This window comes from Eschrichtius robustus, chromosome 9, assembly GCF_028021215.1.
Source record: "Eschrichtius robustus isolate mEscRob2 chromosome 9, mEscRob2.pri, whole genome shotgun sequence".
Taxonomy (NCBI): Eukaryota; Metazoa; Chordata; class Mammalia; order Artiodactyla; family Eschrichtiidae; genus Eschrichtius; species Eschrichtius robustus.
This window is the reverse complement of record NC_090832.1, coordinates 7,203,759-7,221,109: the sequence shown is the minus strand read 5'-3', so window position 1 is coordinate 7,221,109 and position 17,351 is coordinate 7,203,759. Positions and strand designations below refer to the sequence as shown.

The following is a 17,351-nucleotide window of genomic DNA, read 5'->3' as shown; positions in this document are numbered from 1 at the left end:
TCAAAAGATAACCCCATGCAGGAAGGTTTTATGAGAACAGGGAGATAACTCACCCCAAAACGATAAGATAACAGATATCAGCCAGCAATAAGAGTTGACTCCTTGTCCAAGAGATAGTCAAGGTATTGGGAGAGGAAGAGATCAGAAAGAAAAGAACAAGGGGTGGGCTCATCCAGAGAAGCTATTACTCCATTATCAAGGGAGGGAGGGCACAAAAGGTGGGTGACCAGAGACGAAAAGGGCAAGATCCAAGCAACCTTCCATCAGTTAGACCTTCAGGAGCAGATAGACACAGAGAAGAAAACAGTCAAGGTGGGTAAATTCTCAGGGATTACTCAGGCCCGGCCCCATCCCATCCCATCCCCAAGACTCACCACTGGAGAGAGTAGGAAGCAGGGGAAGGGAAAGGACTGTTCCTTCCCACAGTCAGCTAGAGATTATCCAGCTCAGTTTTTTCTTCTCAAAAATGTCCACAGAAATATTCCCTTCAGCAGAGGAAACTAACTGTGAAGGGTCTGGAGCTATGGCCTAAAGCCATCCAAACAACCCGGCCTGAAAAGTCTTCTGTATTGTCTTAAAAGTTCATGTAAATTTTGCGTTATGTCATGGCCTGTCCATGCTTGTTTTCTTTTTAAAAATTCTTTTCCCTTGGATCTTCTGGCAAAACTGATGCTTGAGTGAGCTGGGCCCAGTTTACCCTGCAGCTGGCACATGCCCCAGATGGCCCCAGGATGAGGTGGCTGAAGAATTTCCATCCACCCTGGACTCCTCCTTAGTGGGATCGGGAAATGAGGACCCAGGATGTGCCAGGCCACTTGCCAGTGCCAGGGGACAGCACAGACTAAGACAGTCCCTGGTTTCAAGGAGCCCAAGGTCCCACAGAGAGTAAGCAGATGGCCACAGCTGGGGCCGAAGCCAGGCTCCGTGGCACAGCCCTGCTCCCTCTTATGCCATGCTGCTCGCTGTGGTCCTAAAGGCTGCCAGTCTACTAGGCCCAGCAGAGAGCGGCTAGAGAACGGGGCCTTGTAGTCTCCGGACTCTCATTGATGAAACGTTCCTGTGGCCTTTGACAAGGGCAGGACACCTTGACCACCAGGAGAATCCTCTCCCTGCCCAGAGAAGCAGGCAAGGTTATGTCACGTGCTCATTAGGAAATTGCAGCTCAGGGCCCGCCCAGCACCCACAGGACACAGCGAGCTCCCAGCCTTGCAAAGCACAGAAGGTACGTCTTCTCTGGGCAGTCAGGCCAGAGGGAAGATTTTTAAACCAGACTGTCTTAAAGACAAATCACAGTTCAGCCGTTTCAGAAGACAGAAGCAGTGGGAGAAAGGAGGAAGTGCCAATCTGGCTAAAACTGGAACCAACATAAATAATTAAAATAATCAGGCACACCTAAAATATCTCTGTGGTCCTCTCTCTCTGTTTCCCTTAAATGTTAACTCTATTATTCCTCTAGGAATGGAGGTCAAATGAGGATTTTAGAGACACCATGAAACTTTCATTATATTGTTTGGTCATAAGTAACTTCTTAAACTTCTGCATGATTTGGGAGGTTAAGACGAATTTCTGCACATTTTGAAGCTATGGAAATCCTTTCCCCCTAAAAGAAGATCCAGGGAAATTGTGGGAAAGAATACATCATACAAGTAAATAAGATGCTTTTATAATTCTTTCTTTGATCAAAAGTCACAGTCTTTGCTCCACCCACAGGTATTGCTAGCTCTGTGACTCAGGAAAGCTAGCTAACCACTCTATGCCTCAGTTTCAAGTCAGACTAGAGAAAAGAATTCACAACCCACAAGGCTGGATAAGGACAAAATGGGATCGGACAGGCAGAGCACATAACACAGTAGTAAATGCTGAATAAAGGGGGTTGATATTATTAAAGTGCATAAATGACTACATTACAAAGCATAATAGAGGTGACCCTTTGGGAAGACTATTACAGGGAAGGTTTCTTTCTGTATTTACTATCCCAGAGCATCCAAGCAGCCCTCTGTACAACCCATTACAAAATCCTGGGGCTCCATCTCCCGGAGTTCTCAGCCCGGCTCTTTCTGCAACGTCCTCCCAGGCCTGGCCTCCACCTTGGTCTCCTGGACCAAGGCACCAGCCTGACGGGGCTCTCCCTGCCTACGATGACAGCCAGATCAGTTCACAGGGTCCAAGGAACGGAGTGTCCCCCACCTCACTGTCCCTGCCGTCCAGGCCCCTTCACCACCTGGCACACTCTCGTCTCTGATCACTTCCTGATTCACATCCTGCCCCTCTGTAAACAGAGCACCCCAGCATTAGCACCCCGCTTCTAGGAAGCGTTTCTGAAGCCCCAGACTGGATGGGGGATCAGGGGCTCCCCTTTCTATGCTTCCGCAGCGCTCTGCACTCTCCCGCCAGTGTGTTAAAATGATCCACTTAGGTTTCTGGCCTGTCCTCCAGGCAGTGACCCTGTCTGGCTCATCCGTGTACCCTCAGTGCCCAGCCAATAACAGGCTGGACACAAGGATTCAGAAACGCTGTAAGAAGATTCTGGAATTGTGTGGGGCGTGGGAATAACAGACTCACCCCACTCACTCCCATCTTTCAGGTCCTGGAAGGGAGGAGGGAGAAGGGCGGACAAAAAGAAGGGACAGGGCAGAGACTAGACACCACGTGAGCCCCAGGCATGGGGCTGGGGAGCGGGCCTTACCTGAAGCAGGGGGGTCCAGGACGAACAGGGAAGCTGGCCTCCAACCCAGTGGGAAGCGCTGGAGACAAGAGACCAGAGACCAGAAGGAGGGAGAGGCTGGAAACACCCACCACAGCTGGAGGTCTGTGCTCCTCCGAGACAAGCGATTACTAGTGAGACCTGGGCATGGAGCACGTGGTTCCCTGTGTAGACCCAGGAAATGGGGTAAATCAGCAAATCCCAGCAAAGGTGAGGTCAGTTATGCCGAGCAGCTCTCAATCTTTCTATAGATATGTTAATCTATCGTGCCCGGCCAGGCCCACGGGCAGGGTCTCCCTAAACAGAGTTCTGAGATACTGTCCGCCCACCCAGCCCCGCCCAGCTCCCTCCCTGCAGCCTCGGGTTACAAGGTGACTGCAGCAGGTTTGCCAGAGAAAGGGCACTAAACTTTGAATACATTCCAGTTACAGGTCTGCCTTTCAGTTATTTTATTATTATTTTCCAATTCCTGTCTATTTATTAATTTCAGTGAATGAATTGCACCTTTGGTTTGGACTCATGTCTGTAAACCTGGGGAGTACAGGTTAATCCTGAGGGACCCGTTTGCTTGGATGGGGGAGCCGACCACGTGAGCTCAGACGTGGCAATTCCCTAAAGCAGTGGTTCTCAAGTGCAGGTGACTTCGCCCTTCCAGGGGACATCTGGCAGAGTCTGAGGCATTTTTGGCTGTCACAATTGGGGTGGTGGTGGCATCTAGACGATGGAGGCCAGGAACGCACAGGACGGCCCCACAACAAAGACTTATCTGGCCCAAAATGTCAACAGTGCTGAGATTAAGAACTTGCCCTACGGGGGGGGGCGGGGGATGAATTGGGAGATTGGGATTGACATGTATACACTGATGTGTATAAAACTGATGACTAATAAGAACCTGCTGTATAAAAAAATAAATAAAATAAAATTCAAAAAAAAAAAACTTGCCCTAAAGGAATGTCAACCTGGGAGGACCTGGCTGGAAGGCATCAGATCAGGCATATCTGACCCTGGATCTCTTGTGCCCACTTTTTTTTTTTGTCTAGGCTACAGCACCCATTCAGTGCCAGGCGTGCTGCTCTGTGCTAGAAACTTTCATGAGAAGCCCCCAGTGCAGTCATGAGGCTAGAACTGTAAAGAACTGTCTATAATGTAATAGCATCTGGAAAGAGTGACTTTTAGGAAGAATGAATGGGATAGAGGAAGAAAGTCAAGACAGCAGAGGCCAGAGGTTCGGGAGACAGGCCCAAAGGGTGACACACAAGGAAGCTACCCACCACGTCTCCTTTCAACCTACCCTTCCCCACAGCAAAGGAGAGAGGAAGGGAGGTTTCAGATGATGGCATTGATTGTGTGTTGACGGCTGCAGCATCCTGGGAAGAACTGCTAGGTATGGACAGACTCTTTAAAATTTCATCAGCCTGGGTTAACCTCTGCCCACAGAGAGGTGACAGCTCAGGAGGGAGCTGACAGAGATGGGAAAAAGACCAAACTTCACTCAATGCATTTCTCCCATTCTCATTTCAAAGTCTGTCTAAGATAAGCACTGGTGGTATCTTTTCAGATAACACTCTGCCTTTAAACTTGCTAATTGATCTGTTAACAATCAACAACAGACAAGAAACGCTGACTCCATCTACCCATGGCCTTGGGAACCACTGAGAGCAGCGATAGCAGATATCCTGAAGAGCAACTTCTCGGCAAAGTTCAATCCTTGGTTATAAATTGGTTTTGCGAACAGTTCATATTTAGTTTGATGTATGAATTGCACTGTCACTCAGATGTTTTAATCACAGGACCTGTTCCCTTCCCCCACCGTATCACCTTTCTGGCTAAACCACAACAAAATAATAAAGCCCCCTGAAAACTATTACAGTAGTTTGTCTTAGAAGTATGGCTATTAGTTCCCCGCCCCCCACCGCCCAAGTTCTAAAATACTACTCTCTCTTCCAAAATTTCTGAAGCTCCTAAAACGTAGGATGGAAGGCATGCAAGGGAAGGTCCATACGGTAGAGAGCTGTTCACAACTGTAGAAATACTGTGTGTCTATGTCCCAGGCACTGGGCTGGCATGCAAGGGAAGGTCCATACCTTCCCTTCCCAGCTCAGTAGAGAGAGCTGTTCACAACTGTAGAAATACTGTGTGTCTATGTCCCAGGCACTGGGCTGGCCGGGGCATAGACGCATAAATACGATACCATGGAAATAGGGGGTCAGCGGTGGGGTACCATGGTCTTGGGTCCAATCTCAGCTCTGTTACTTACTATGGTATTAGGGGAGTAACTTACTCTCTCTCAACTTTACTTTCTCTATCTAAAATGCAAATTGATAACAGTTTTAACCTGCTCGTTTGTTATGAGGATAAAGGGAATGAATAAATGTGAGGTCTGTGTAATAGACTTGCCCATAGGGTGCCCTCAGCACAGGTGGGCTGCTATCATTCTCATATATATCCTACAGGTTGGCCAGTCACCTCAGCATCCCTGATGGCTTCTACAAGTTACCTGTCATTCCCCAGGCTGAGGAATAATCTCCTGCAGGAATTTCAGTGTCCGGTTTCAAACTACCATGAAGTACACAATGTGCCTCTTCTCTTGTTGGATCCTACATAGAAATGACCATGAAATAGCCATCATGTGTGACCCAAGGTCAGAGGGGAGAGATTGAAACAACTTCCTGCTGAAGGGAGAAGCCGATCTCATCCACAATCAAAATAACACTACCATACGACCCAGCAATCCCACTACTGGGCATATACCCTGAGAAAACCATAATTCAAAAAGAGTCATGTACCAAAATGTTCATTGCAGCTCTATTTACAATAGCCAGGACATGGAAGCAACCTAAGTGTCCATTGACAGATGAATGGATAAAGAAGATGTGGCACGTATATACAATGGAATATTACTCAGCCATAAAAAGAAATGAAATGGAGGTATTTGTAATGAGGTGGATGGAGTTAGAGTCTGTCATACAGAGTGAAGTAAGTCAGAAAGAGAAAAACAAATACTGTATGCTAACACATATATACGGAATCTAAGGAAAAAAAAAAAAGGTCATGAAGAACCTAGTGGCAAGACGGGAATAAAGACACAGACCTACTAGAGAATGGACTTGAGGATATGGGGAGGGGGAGGGGTGAGATGTGACAGGGTGAGAGAGTGTCATGGACATATATACACTACCAAATGTAAAATAGCTAGCTAGTGGGAAGCAGCCGCATAGCACAGGGAGATCAGCTCGGTGCTTTGTGACCACCTAGAGGGGTGGGATAGGGAGGGTGGGAGGGAGGGAGATGCAAGAGGGAAGAGAAATGGGAACATATAGTATATGTATAACTGATTCACTTTGTTATAAAGCAGAAGCTAACACACCATTGTAAAGCAATTATACTTCAATAAAGATGTTTAAAAAAAAAAAAAAAAAACAAAGAAGAGGGGGAATTTGCTAAACGTTTTTTCTCTGAAGGTCAGGCGGGCACCGGAGGCGGGGCATTCCGGATGAACTTGGTTAGGTTGCCCATATAATTTCCTGCTGAAGGTAGAAATCACCTGCGGTCAGACAGTCCTGCTGAGAGGAGCTGCATGACAGCAGGAAATACAAACAGGAAGTGTTGCAACAAGGTTTTAACATTATTTATTTGGGGTATTTAGATTTAAAGTGTTTAAACCCACTTGCTTTTGTGGAACAAGACACAGACTTGCAACATCTTATGGGAAATCTAATGGCAAGAGGATTATCTAGTAAACCAATGGGCATATAATTTGGATGCAGTTGGGAGTCTGTCTTTTTAAAATGTTATATTTTGAGTCCATCTGGAGGGACCTATAGTCCCACAGAGTCTACAGGTAACTCACTCTGAGGGAACTTTGAGAGATTATCTCACTCAGTTTGTATTTTTCAGGAAGAGAATTTACAAGCCTTCTACCCTCTGTGCCTCTGTGTCCCCAGGGTCAAAACCTCACTTTTTCCATATCGTTAATCAACAAATGTTTACTGACATCAAACATAAGCTCAACCAATGAAGGAAGAGACAAGAAAGTTATAAGATGAACAGTCAACTGCTAAGCACTCTCTCCCTCTCTGCCCAGAACAATCTATGTATAAAATGGTTCAATGAAAGAAGCATCTGGTGCCATTAGCCAACAGATGCTTCAATCAAAAACAATTACCCCTGTATATTACACAGTGGAATATTACTCAGCCATTCAAAAGAGTGAAATATTGTCATTTGCAGCAAAACAGACGGACCTAGAGATTATCATACTAAGTGAAGTAAGTCAGGCAGAGAAAGACAAGCATTATGTGACATCACTGATTTGTGGAATCTAAAAAAATAATAAAAATTAACTTATTTACAAAACAGAAACAGATTCACAGACATAGAAAACAAATTTATGGTTACCAAAAGGGAAAGGGGAGGGGGAGGAAAAAATTTTAAACACGGGATTAATAGACACACACAACTATATATAAAACAGATAAACAAGGATTTCCTGCATAGTACATGGAACTATGTTCAATACCTTGTATAACCTATAATGGAAAAGAATCTGAAGCTGTACACCTGAAACTAACACAATATTGTAAATCAACTGTAGTTTAATTAAAAAAAAAAAAAAAAAGAACAATACGCCCTGGTTTAAGGGGCTGTTTCTACATCTGTCTCTCTGATAGTTCCTGAGCTTTTTTAGGGAAGAAATAGTTTCCCATTTATTGCTATATCCATAATATATAGTACCTGACACATGATACTGATATCATTTGTTGAGTGAATGAGTAAAATGGGTGGATGGATGATATATGAATGAATGAATGAATGGTGACTGAAAGGTAGGACTAAAGGTGAAAGGAAGAAGTAAAGCAAACCAGACTGGAGGAACAAAAACAAACACAAGTAGAAAATCTTTGTGGAACAAGTCTTGAAAAATAAAGAAGGACAGGTTAGATAGATTGTTCCATGATAACGTTCACCAAAAAATTGCTCTTGTTTTAAAATATTTCCTCTTATTCAGTCATTAGAAGAGAATGGAGATCAGCCAGTCACAGTATCTCCCTTAAAAACCCTTCGGATATTTGAAAACTAGCTATTTACACTGTATGCGGTTTTGCTCACAGTGTGTCCACAGCACTCGGCACATAATAAACGCAAAAGAAATACTGTTAAAAGAACAAGTTCATGATTTAAGCTTCCTCTTTCCCAGAACCTTAGCAGTGATTCTCCCTGGTCCATACATGAAGCCAAATTTCCGAGTTCCAAAACTTTCCAAATGGATTCTGTCCTGGGACAAAGATTATTGAATTAGAGTTGCCCAGGTTCTGGGTGATGTGAGATAGTTTTTAAGCCCGGCGTGATTACATATGAACATTTAGGCATCAAAAACCTTTCAGAACTGTGAACACAGTGTCTCCCCATACCCACTAGACCTCCTTTTCAGAACACAGCAGATTGCACAAAACATAGTAAGTCTGCCAAATGCTCATCTGAGCACCCCACAATTTAAAGCAACAGCAATGGTCGGTATTATTAGAATGACGTTGTGGGTGCGTGCGGAGTTCCCGCTTCCAAATTTCTGACTTGTTTAAAGTCTGATTTAAGTCTGATTGCAGTTCTTAGAGCTTCAACTCAAGAATAACTGAATTACGAAGGATTCTGCCTCCTACTTACATAGTCCTTCTTTTCTACCAGTCTCGTTCTGGGTTAAACAAAATTCTGTCCCTGAATCCCTACTAGTTCTTTCCACCAGCACAGACTGCTCCTGGGCTATTTCCATACTAAAGATGGACTTCTTCCTGCTTTGGACAAGAACCATGAACCAGGACCCATCTCTCACCATCCGTCCCTGTTACCTGAGACACCTTTGCCTCTTCCCCTTGAATCGTCTGTCCCCTCCCCTTCAAACCTTCAATGTCACCATCCTCTACTTCTTCCCAGACTCACGGCATCTCGCTTCTCATTTCCCTCTTGCCCTGCCTCTTTCTCTCCAGCTCTGTGCCCATCTACACACTTTGTCACCCCTGTTTGGAGGATTTTAAACTTGAGAGCACAGACCACCACTTCTGTTTTCTTCACAAACTTGACAGCACACGGTTCAGAGCCATGAAATCCCAACACGATGGTGACTGACTCCAGCTTCACCAGTTATTTCCTCAGCATCACCTCCATCCAGCCTCTTTCACTGGACCCAGAATTTGCTTTGCATCTATAGCTCCACTGACCCTCCCCGGCTCAAGACTGTTCATTATGTTTTTAACTTCTACTCAGGGTCCGATCATAGGACAGTGATTTCCCTTTTTTTGGCTGAAATTCCAAACAATTCTTGCTACTTTTCCTTTGAACTCCATCTTACAAGGCTTTTTGCTGTGAAACTCCTAGATGTGGAAACTCAAGAGTATTCGCACCACACACTTGACTTCCACACTTTCCATCTGCTCCACAGATGGGTCATGTAGTCAAGTCTACATCCTTGAGGACCATCTCAGGCTGGAAAAACAGTAACTTAGTCTGACTAGTTTCCACACTTTGCAAACATCGCAAACCTATAAACCTACAACTGTTTATATGTACTAACATGTGCTTTCCAAAACAATAGTCATATTTTTTAATGACACTTTTCTGTGTTTTATGACTTTTTAACTAGTTCTCTTGTCTTTACTTACCTCCCGTTAGTTTTGTGCCATGCTATTTAGCCCCCTTTTTAGATAACTTTTGTATCTGAAATACTTAAGACCTCTTGCACTATAAAAAGTTTTATAAGTCATAGACAACAGCATGTTGAGATAAAGATCTTGGCAAGCAGAACCTCATTAAACCACCCCTTCTTCCTGCTTCCCTGTGCAGGGGTTACTCTGAGGTTTCTAAGTGATGCTTTTGGCTTCATAGTGGAAAGGCATTGTGAAGGCTAAGCCACCTTCACAAACCTTTATCCATAACTACAGATAATTTTAAGAATCAAGGGTGAGATTACTATCGATCCGTCCTACAAAGCCTAAGTTGGTAATTCAGGATGCCCATTAGAAGAATGGTGTCTGTTGTCAAACATCTCCTCAGATGCACTGAATAAAAGCATCAATTTGACTCCTACCTGCTAATAAGCCCATTTGGACTATGTCTGTTCAACAGATGTGTCACTTGATTTTAATTATATTTAACTTTGCTTAATAATACTATGTAGATGATACTTTTTTTCTCTCATGTTTTATATTTTTCCTGACAATCAACTCTTTTTCTCTCCATAGAGGATACTTAGAAGATTCAGTAGTTTCCCTGCCCAACTACACACACACACACCACACATCACACGCACATACACACACATCAGATGCACATACACACCGCAGACACACACTTTCTTCCTTATCTTATGATATCTTTTTTTTTTTTTTTTTTTGTTCCCAACTCAGGATGCGTGACTAACAAGCACAGCTGGGTTAATCTCTTCCCAGTTTTAAAAAAGAGAAGGTCTATGGACCCTCACCTTAAGGAGAGTGGACAGCTGATCCGTATTAGGAAGATGCCCGAAAAACCGAGAGTCCTGCTGGTAGTTACCATTTGTTACTCATTTATACTTGTTGAACTTGGATTGTGTGCTAAGTAAGTTCAGACTACAGCAAAGACCCCTCTTTTAAACATTCAGACTTTTAGGCAGACCTGGGCAGACAATAACGTCAGTGTGAATTCTCAAACACCCTCTACAACTTTTTCCAAGGATCTCACCTCCTCTAAAGAAGTGCTCTTCCCCGCCCCCCCGCCACTTAGTTTGATCACAGGATTAACATCACGTCTTGAGAACAGTTTAGGTTTTCAAAAAAGGCCAGAAACTGAAGACTTACATAAACATCAAATCATTCCTTTTTCTAATTCCCAGAGATGATGAGGAAAGTCATAGGCTGAAAATTCAGTAAATAAAGAGGTAATTACAAATGCCCGTTTCCTTGACAACTCCCCTCCCCCAGCCCTCCGGTGATAGGGAAAAACCAAAGCGGGGGTGAGGAGGGGTAGCCGCGAAGCCAGGTTGCCTCTGAACAGCCTGGGCGAGAACCAGCGCGGAAAGCAGCCGACGCGCAGCAATCACAAATAAAGCAGTGGATATCGGGGCTGCACTTGGGGTAGTATTTTTGTGGTTGCCATAGAAACGGCAGAGACGGAAGAACATGTTGCATGACACAAAAGAGACCGATCTGTAACAGGAACCTTCTCCCCGGCTTCGTCTATTGCAGAGAAAATTCTTTCACCCGAGGCGGGGGGTGCTGGGCAGGGGGAAATGAACCCCAGCGCGGCAGCTCGAAATCACAGCGCGGACAGGCACGTTCCCCCAGCTGAGCACAAAGAAACGGTCCTTGTGCGGCAGCAAAGCCCCCGCTGCCTTCCAGGGCCGCCCCTCCACGTTCCCACTGTCGCCTCACTTCCTTCTCCGCCTTCCTCGCCTCCTCTTTCTTACCTACCCCTTGCAGAGGTTTTAATGAAATCCAGCCCAGGAGAGAATAAGGGTGATAGAGAGAGGGGCGCAAACATCCGCCACGCCCAGAGGTGAAGTCGCCTGGAAATAGCACGAACGGCACATACCTCCTTTCTGGCAGCCCTGGACACATGGACTTAGAAATCAGAAACTGAAAGGGAGCAGGCTGGGGTGCAGAAATTGCCACTAGTTTATAGGAGCTGTAAGTCAGCCAACACTGGAAAGAAAAAGCGAGACAGACTCCACCCATGGGGTGGACTCTTCGGAAAAAAAAAAAAAAAAAGTGGTCCTCAGCTGACGTCTCTCCCCACCCCATGTCACTTCCTTTTAAAGCTACAATTTAGCAGTTATGGGGAGGGAGATACGAGCTGGTGTAACATGAGTCCCTCCCCCTCCCCTTCCAATTAGTGTAAGGAAGTGCTTCGGCTGGCTTCACGTTTGAAATCTCTGGCCGGAGAACCTGCCAGAATCGGAAACAAAGCCCGCTAGGTGGCCTTTCTTTTTCGGCCGCGCCTCCCGAATCCTGTTGCATCCCTATGCCGACATGGCTCCTCCAACCTCAGCTCGGACAGATCCAGACCCTTCTGTGCTGAGACCTGGAAATTGCCCTAAACTGGCTGATATTTTGTTTGGTAAAATACCCGCACTCTGCAATGCCCCCTCACCTCTCACTGGTACGCGGTGCGGAAAGGAGATTGCACTCCACTCGGAAGAGCCCCAAAGCACCTTCGACAAAATACTACTGAAAATTCCAGCGATCTGAGATGTTAAGAGCTGGGAAACAGGGGCTTGGAGGTCGATGGATTTTCTCCCAGCAAAGCAGCTACCAGGGTTGATTCCCCGTGCGCGCGCGCGCACGCACGCAAGCACATGCACGTGGCATTCACGCGCAGTGTTAGAGAGGGTCTGGGCAGATCTTTATAATAAGATAGAGTCCTCATAATTTTAAAAGAGGGCGGGCTTTTGAACCTCCAGAAATGCCAGGTCTCCAACATTTCTAAAAACCACTTTCAACCTCCAAACAGTTAAGATGTATGCCCTTCAAATGTTCTTTATTAGAGCCATTGCCACAAATAATATTTGAGTACTAACATATGATTCCTGTGTTCACCGCCGTTCTTTAGATGTTTACAATCCACAGGGAAAAAAATAAAATGTTCACAAATAACTAGACCATATTGCAGAATTACTAAGAGCTACAAAAGTGCTAAAAACAGCGTGCCATGAGAAAATAGAGAGGATGGAAGGAGCTCTTTTTGGTTATGATGAGCGAAAAAAAGGCATTCAGAATTCAGCAAACATGGTTTGGACTGGGTCCTATAGGGTGTGCGGCGTTTTGATAGTCTGTGATGGAGAGAGGGAAAAGCATGAATGGGGTTAAAGGACATCTAAGGCATAAAAAAGGACCAGAACAGAAAACCCATTTGTGGCAATGGTTTATTTTAATATTCATGGAAAAATAAATTTGACCATGTAAACATGTTTATAAAAGATGTTTGTAAGAAGTTCTTGCAGCCAATGCAATTTTTAAGAGTTCTCATAACTTTTCAAATTATGTTTTAAAATTCATTTGTTTCCAGTTTTTCAAAGCACTTCTAAAGTAGAGTTAGACTGATGCTTTTTCATATTTGAATTTTGAATGGGGATTAATTTCAAAATCTACAAATTGCATAAATTTGTGCTACATTTACTACAAGTAGAGCCACTGATTTCAACAGAAGCAATATGAAATAGAAATTTTTGACAATTGCAAGTCTTATTCTGATCATAATACTATTATATGTCTATTCCATTAAGATTATCATTATTATTTTTTTAATTTAATTTAATTTAATTTTTTTATACATCAGGTTCTTTTTTTTGAACTTTTGAATTTTATTTTATTTTTTTTTATACAGCATGTTCTTATTAGTTATCCATTTTATACACATCAGTGTATACATGTCAATCCCAGTCTCCCAATTCATCCCACCTCCACCGCCCACCCCCCACCCGGCTTTCCCCCCTTGATGTCCATATGTTTGTTCTCTACATCTGTGTCTCTATTTCTGCCTTGCAAACCAGTTCATCTGTACCATTTTTCTAGATTCCACATATATGTGTTAATATACGTATTTGTTTTTCTCTTTCTGACTTACTTCACTCTGTATGACAGTCTCTAGGTCCATCCATGTCTCTACAAAAGACCCAATTTCGTTCCTTTTTATGGCTGAGTAATATTCCATTGTATATGTGTACCACATCTTCTTTACCCATTCATCTGTCAATGGGCATTTAGGTTGCATCTATGACCTGGCTATTGTAAATAGTGCTGCAGTGAACAATGGGGTGCGTGTGTCTTTTTGAATTATGGTTTTCTCTGGGTATATGCCCAATAGTGGGATTGCTGGGTCATATGATAATTCTATTTTTAGTTTTTTAAGGAACCTCCATACTGTTCTTCATAATGGCTGTATCAATTTACATTCCCACCAACAGTGCAAGAGGGTTCCCTTTTAAGATTATTGTTATTATTATGCTTATTTTTGCTACAGTAATACTTTGCCTATTTAGATGGTGTTACTCAAAGTCTCAATTACCTTAGAAATACAGCTGAGAAATATGGGAGGAAAAAACACTACTTCTAAAAATTTAAAGTGGAAATACAACCTTCAAGAATTAAACCCTATGCACTTTACTCAGTCCCATTTAGAATCTCTCCTTATTTTAGATATCCTGATTTAGCTATTTCTATCTAAACAAGGAACTGTGAAAATTTCCAGATCAAAATCTAACAATTCAGCTCAACAAATAGGTATTGAGTATCTGTGCTGGTTGCTGAAGATACAAAAACACAAGTAAGACATGGACCTTGCCCCAAGGGCCTCAGAGTCTTAGGAAAGAAAGAGGCCTGTAAGCAATTAAGATATGAAGGCAGTAATTGCAGTCTGTACAAGGTTCAGAGATGATCCAAAGAATGGGAAAAGGGAAGTAGGAGTGTATGTCTACATAGTTTCTTTCTTTTTTTTTAAATAAATTTATTTAATTAATTAATTTATTTGTTTTTGTCTGCGTTGGGTCTTCGTTGCTGTGCGTGGGCTTTCTCTACTTGCAGCGAGCAGGGGCTACTCTTCGTTGCGGTGTGTGGGCTTCTCATTGCAGTGGCTTATCTTGTTGCGGAGCACGGGCTCTAGGCACACGGGCTTCAGTAGTTGTGGCGCATGGGCTCAGTAGTTGTGGCTCGCGGGCTCTAGAGTACAGGCTCAGTAGTTGTGGCGCACAGGTTTAGTTACTCTGCGGCATGTGGGATCTTCCCAGACCAGGGATCGAACCCGTGTCCCCTGCATTGGCAGGCGGATTCTTAACCACTGTGCCACCAGGGAAGCCCCTCTACACAGTTTCTTAATTCACAGCAAACTATAAAAGGGATGAGAATGATCAGATACTCACCAGTGAGACAGCAAGAAATAAATGCTGATAGTTGGAGCTAAGAGGCGTAAACTGGTAACTCACAAAAAGGATACACAAATAGCCATTAAATAACAACAACAAAAAGGATGCAACCTCACATAAAATAAAAGTAGAAAGGAAGAGATGTCCTTTCTTTGCCTGTCTGCTTGTCAAACATGCAGAAAACTATAATGTACACCGTGAAGCGGATGCTGTACGATGGGCTGGCTCCTCTCTTCCTGGTGACAGTGAATTGGTACCTTCTTTCTGGAATTTAATTAAACAAGGTATATCACAAGCTTTTCAAATGTTCATACTCTTTATCCAATAATTCACCTCACAAGAAATTATACCAAAGAAATAAGCAGAGATAACCTCAAAGACTCGGGCATCTATAGATTCATCAGAGTTGTTCATAATAGTGAAGGCTGGAAACCGTCTAAATGTCTGAAGTAACAAGTTAGGTAGATGATGTGATATTCAAATGACAGGACACTATAAAAATTAAAATGCTGTATTTGAAAGACATAGGGAAACTTGACGATATATTAAATGAAAAGGGAACTAAGTTATCTATAAAACATGAACCTTTTGTTATAGTTATATATATTATATTAGGTGTGTAGTAGGTTGAATGGTATCCCCCTCAAATTCACCTCCACACAGAACCTCAGAATGTGACCTTATTTGGAAACAGCGTCTTTGCAGATAAGACTAGTTACAACGTGGTTGTGTTGGACTAGGATGGGCCCAAAGTCCAATGACTTGTGTCCTAGGAAACTCACACAGTGTGCAAAAAGGTCACTAAACTGCTAATGTTTTTTTTTTTTTTTTTCAGTTTTCAAGTCATTTTATTCAGAATTTTGTCTTTGTTTCCTGAATCAATAAATACTATACAAAACAATGTAAAAATGGCTACCATTTTCTCTCCCCTACGCCCCCCACCTGGGGACAACCCCCTGGGCCACCTAATTCGGGGGTTCTCCCTCCAGATTTGGTCCAGCAAATGAGGTGGAGTGACATTGTAGCCCCCACTGAATCATTTTCAGAGGAATTCAGGTGGGGTGGGGAGAGCCTCTGGGGTTTGGAGGTTGACTAGGTTAGGGAAATGGATTAGTGTTTTTGGGAGAAGAGACGGCGCCTACCCCAAAGAAAAGGGTGTCTAAAATGTTCACGGTTCCTTCTTTTGCCTCAAAAAGTGACATTTATTCAAAGAAAAAAAAAAGAAAAAAATGACAAGATGTCCATCCCTTGACTCCCTTCCCTCCCCTCTCCTGCTGCTCCTCAGCGCCCCCCAAGGATTGAGCCCTGGCTGGGGCTAGGTCTGCTAATGGTTTTTTCTCAACAGTGACATTGGGGATGATTTTTATTTGCTTTTTTATATTTTATTGCATTTTGATATTTTTTCTACAATGACTATTTGTAACTTGTATAAAAGAAAATGACCATGATTTAAAAACAAAAGACTCAAGGTTTCTAAAGTTTTAGGTGATTTAGGACAGAAGCAAAGAATAATCAGTGGAGATTATAACATGTTCAATCCCAAAGACTGAAATATTTTCAGAACCCTCTACTAAAGGTAAAATTCTATGTGTTTCAAAAAAGTTTCTTTTAACCTGAATTCTGGTACTTAGAATGATGAGTATCATTTATCTAAAATGTTAACTTACATACTATGTATTTCGCTGCCACGCTAGATGGTTGAGTTATTAAGGACATTATTTCCAACAGCCTTTTCTCTTAACACATTGTTAGCTACACAATGACAATAGTTTTGCTTTCTTTTCATTTGGCTTATTTTATGAACGTGAATATAGATACATCTATATAAATCTATATACACAGTTTGAAATTTTCCTCAAGTTATAAAATATAAACATATCACAGACTTGTAATTATAATAACGTCACTGTATGCTAAATTAGGAATTGTTACTGCTTTGAGGTGACAAAGAAAAAGTGTAAATAATAAATTCAATCTGATATTTGGAGTGTTTAATCTTACATTTAATAGCTGTATATTTCAATCATTTCTAATAGAGCCTTACAAATGTGTCACATATATGTTTTTAATGACCAATAATCTCTTATGGCTATATTGTTATTACTGCAATCATTCTAAGTACTTTCAAATAGCTTTAACATTACCTGTCATTGGGGAAAACACAGAGGAATTAGGCAAGATTCCTCCTTGATCAATAATGATTACAATAAGTCATTCCCCAAACATTAATGTCCGTTGATCAGCTCTCAACACATCTTAACTCAGGATTTTTCTTTAAACCTCTTACAAATTGTTCTCAGTGTTCACTCAGCTCCTTTTTCTTCTAGACCAATCCAGGTTCATTCAGCCTGGCAGAGATGACCCTGGAAAGTCATTCATTCCCTCCTCTTGCATCCAGGCACTGAGCAACTGGAAATCACATAATGCAGGAGGAAATCTACCCCAACAGGAGGAACTGAATTCAAATCAATTAATGCCCGACTGATGGGCGACAAATGGAAAAAGGTTCCAGCTTCACTATCTGATTTTAAAAGACAAGGTCATACAAAAGATTACTGAGACTTAGCCCTCGCATTCTTTGTAACCAAGTAAAAAGAAAGCACACCACTTCAAGTGATGTTTCACTCTGGATGATTTTCAGCCCTTGTACTTTATATGTTGGGTAATTTTTTAAAATTTTTGATCAGATGGATTACCTTTATAAATAGAAATGTGAAACATTTTTTTTAAAAATAAATCTTTATTGTTCTCAATTGTTGACAT

At 42.7% G+C, this 17,351-nt stretch overlaps 1 protein-coding gene across 4 annotated transcripts in view; it reads right to left on the bottom strand.

Moving 5' to 3' along the window:
• AGPAT4 (1-acylglycerol-3-phosphate O-acyltransferase 4) overlaps positions 1 to 11,983 on the bottom strand; it is a 120,017-nt gene extending 108,034 nt beyond the window's left edge. For 2 of the 4 annotated variants that reach the window (XR_011074911.1, XM_068550723.1), the window contains exon 1: positions 11,264 to 11,391. The gene's annotated coding sequence lies outside the window, so the exon portion shown is untranslated. Of the gene's footprint in view, positions 1 to 2,686; positions 2,782 to 11,263; positions 11,392 to 11,821 lie in introns of those variants that run through there. The other 2 variants (XM_068550724.1, XM_068550725.1) reach the window with 2 other exon arrangements.
• Positions 11,984 to 17,351: the final 5,368 nt, after the last annotated feature.